This window comes from Egretta garzetta, unplaced genomic scaffold (assembly GCF_000687185.1).
Source record: "Egretta garzetta isolate BGI_Z169 unplaced genomic scaffold, ASM68718v1 scaffold403, whole genome shotgun sequence".
Classification (NCBI taxonomy): domain Eukaryota; kingdom Metazoa; phylum Chordata; class Aves; order Pelecaniformes; family Ardeidae; genus Egretta; species Egretta garzetta.
In genome coordinates this window covers 413,066-416,935 of record NW_009259240.1, presented here as the reverse complement: position 1 = coordinate 416,935, position 3,870 = coordinate 413,066, and positions in this window count along the sequence as shown.

Sequence of the window (3,870 nt, the reverse complement as noted above, 5' to 3'; positions counted from 1 at the left end):
TTCTACACAGCGTTTCAGGATGCGCAGCTTCCAAATGCAGCTGGATATTGTAGGCAGAGTCATGTAGCAGAAGCAGGGAAGATTACAGTTCAAGAAGAAAAAAAAAAATCAAAGATGGAAATATTTTTGCCTGTCTCTCAAGCATCCAGCACTTGGATGGTATTTTCAGGATGACACCATTAGGCCAGCAAAGGTATGCCTCTGGCACTGCAGCCATGCAGAAGTTGTGTAAAGAGCAGTTGCATTGCTGGAATACAGGATGGAAATTAGTGCTGCTATGTGCCATTTGCACATTTCATCCACCATCACTTTCTCAGGCAACTTAAACTGATCTTTGAATATTGCGTGTTTCAAGCAATAATTGTCTGGGTTTCCAGGTTGTTGTGGAGGACAGTTCAGCACAAGAGCCTGCCATGTTCTGGTAGGGCAGACCACAAGACCAGGCCCAGGGGATTTGCCTACAGGAGCAATCCTTCATTAAATTAACAGACCTTTTGGCTTTGTAAAGGCTCCCAAGGAATAAAACTTGCAATATTAGAGCACTGCACAGGAAAATAGTAGTAGTAGTAGTAGTAGTAGGAGTAGTAGTAGTAGTAGTAGTAGTATATATTAGAACAGTGCCTATAGAAAATGAAAAATGATGTTGTTTGTTTTGGTTATTACAGAGGGGATTGAAGGCAGCTGAAGGTAACAGCAGCCTTGTCTGCGTGCACATGCAAAGACAGATGTCATACAGACAGTCCTAAGCTAAAGCAGAGCTTTAGCCCCTACCATGTGGGTGACTTGGGTTTTTTCCTGATGCAAGGCCCATGTTTCCAACACAGCAATTCTCTGGAAGAACAAAGTTTCTCCCACTGGTCTGGGTTACTCGCTGCTCCTAAAGGGCAGCTGAAGTACTTCTGAGAGTACCCAGTGAAGGTGCAGTTCTGCACTAGGGTGACGATTTTTTACAAAAGTGTCATTTATGGCTTCAGCATGTTGTTATTTCTCATCTGCATGCCAGTGAGTCCCTGGTTTTAATACCTGCAGCTTATCCAGTCATAAATAACCTCTAATGATCCACAAACAGCTTGACAGATGAACTGAAATACAGTAAAAGGCAAGCAAGGGGATCTCTAATTGCTATTCATAACCAGGTCTTGCAACTATTGCACTTAAATAGCTTGAAGCCATGATCAAGATAATTAGAGATGATGATGTTCTTTTCCTGCACAATAGTTGTCAGGTTATGTATTAGTCATGAAAAGGCAAGTCTCATTCCCAATCCATTACTTAAACCCTGACGTCTAATTGATATTAGCAAATGTCATTAACTCCAGCCTGAGTTCTAGGATGATTAGCCATAATCTGAAATTTAGCAGCCTAAGCAACACCACCTCTTGCTTCCACTTAGGTTTTAAACCTATTTTAACTGCTTCTACCTTTTCTGTTTGCTGCTGTGCCATGTCTGCTTGGCCCACCTTTCTGCAGTCTGGTGCAGCTGGAAGCCCCCACAACCAGGACTTTCACAGGTCTATTGCCATGAATGGTTGTTCAAGAGCCAGGGGAAGGACTCAGTCAGGACAAAGGACCTCAGGACAGCTGTCAAGGGGCAAAAGCAGGAGAAGCACATCTCCAGTGGGATGCCACCTGTCTCTGCCCACAGTGACCAAAGTTTGGTGCAAGGTGCAAGGTGCACAGACTGTGTTTGTTTCAGACCTAAGTGACAGAGGTGACATGGAGACCTGCAGCTCCGCCTGAGGAGGACAGCCCCACAGAGACCCCACACCAATGCACGTGGCCATTGCGGCAGGCTGCCAAGGGAACAATAAGGATGCTGGCTACCACCTTTGTTTTCATTGCTGCCCAGTGCATGCCAAGCTGTGCAATTAGGTCTTGCTTCCATTCCCTCTGCAGTTGTCAAGGTTTGCACTTAAGAACTGTTCATTATGGCTTCATTTTAAGAACAACAAAGTCACAACTTCTTGGCTTGTAAAAGAGCTTTGTTGTTTCCCAGGCACTATATCTTGTTCGTTTGTAAACTATACGATGAATACCACAGGTGCCCAATGAGCCCATAAGCCCTGCAGTGAGAACTAGAAGTACAGAACTATTTTAAATGCATGAGGATTCAAAGCAAGCACAAGAACCACCACAGTGAGCAGAGCGCTCACCTAAACCTGCAGACTTGGACTTGGGGTGTGTGTCTGAAAACCTCCTGTTCTCTCATCCATGGCAAGGCCTGTCCCCAGCCTCTGTCCTCTTCGGTGTGTCCCAGCACAACTGTTGTTGCAGCATTATGCAAGTAGAGTGGATCTGAAGTTTTAACCTTTGCGTTTATCTTTTAACGCAAATCAGTTTGCCAATCTGGCTTACCACAACGCCCCACAGCCAGCGGTGCTGGCCCAGCCAAGGTGACAAAACCCAATGGCTGGTGTGAAAAAAGGAATGACAGGCCTGCTTTGCTGCTGGGAAAGAAGTTTCATGGGATGACGATGAGAGAGCAAAAGGTACAACAAAATTTTGGACAGAGATGTAGAGTTTGCAAAAACACATCAGACCCAAAAATTCCCCATATCAGTAGTAATGTAAGTTCCCTGAGAGAGGTGCTGGAGACATCCTGGGGATATGTCCCTGAGAATGGGTGTCCTGAGCTTCCTCAGCCTGCCCAGAAGGTCTCTCAGTGTCTAGATCTGTGTCCTTAATCCACAGACATTGTCCAAACCGTGGCATGCCTCTGTGACTGAAGCAGTCCCCTCAAGCTCGGTAATTAGCATCTCCTCATCCTCCCATTACTGTCCCAATAATGCCTTTTGCAACCGCCTGGGAAAGAATTAGACAACCCTTCTCTACAGCCCATATTGCAGTGAAAGGCTTCATCAGCGATGGTAGCAAAGGGTAAGCAGAAGTTTTGTACCATGGCAAACAGCCCTGCTTTCCCCAGGGGAAAAAAGAAAAGCTTCCTTACAAAACGCCAGGACCAGAAACTTTCCTAGACCAATGCACACTGACATTCATAAAACTACTGCAGTGCTGATCCAGGCCTTGGATCATAGAAGAGAATTATCCCTTTGATTTAAGCAGACTGAAGCTTAGTATAAGAGCCATAAAAAAAAAACAACCCAAAAACCAAAAAAAACCCCCACCAAAACTAGGGGAGAAATACAGGTTCTGGCAGTTGTGCCAATGCAACTAGGTACATCTGCAAAGCCATTAATCACCTCCCGAGGACTGGCAAGCTCTGTAACACCAGTGCACCTCTTTAAAGGCAAACCTTTACCACTGCAGCCTCACCACCGCTTACACCCTCCCCACACATAAATGGCTAGCAGGCGGTCGGACGGGGAGTCCTGTGGGGCCAGGCGGCCAGCCGGCCGGCCAGCCATGGTGGCACCTGGGGCCTGGGGAAGGCAGCAGCTCCGCCTCGCTGCCAGCACCCACCTGAAAGGAAGGGTGAGTGCCAGACCTGCACACCCAGGGGGGTACACGGGTGCCCCATGGTTTGCGGGGTGCTAAGCGGCTCACCCAAGGTATTTGCACGCGTTGAGCAGTGTTTTGTTCGCTGCCAGCACCCACCTGAAAGGAAGGGTGAGCGCCAGACCTGCGCACCCAGGGGGGGTACACGGGCGCCCCATGGTTTGCGGGGTGCTAACCGGCTCACCTAAGGTATTTGCACGCGTTGAGCAGCATTTTGCGCAGTCAGGTAGGCCTGACGGTGTTTTTCCAACGTGTTCTGATTGTGGGAAGGGGGAAGCACTCTCCCAATTTCTTGGGAGTGACCTTGGAATTCCAATTAGCTTGGGAACACGCAGGGATACCAGGAAACAGGGGTAATGGTTTTAAACTAAAACGGGGTAGGTTTAGACTGGATATAAGGAGGAAATTCTTTAC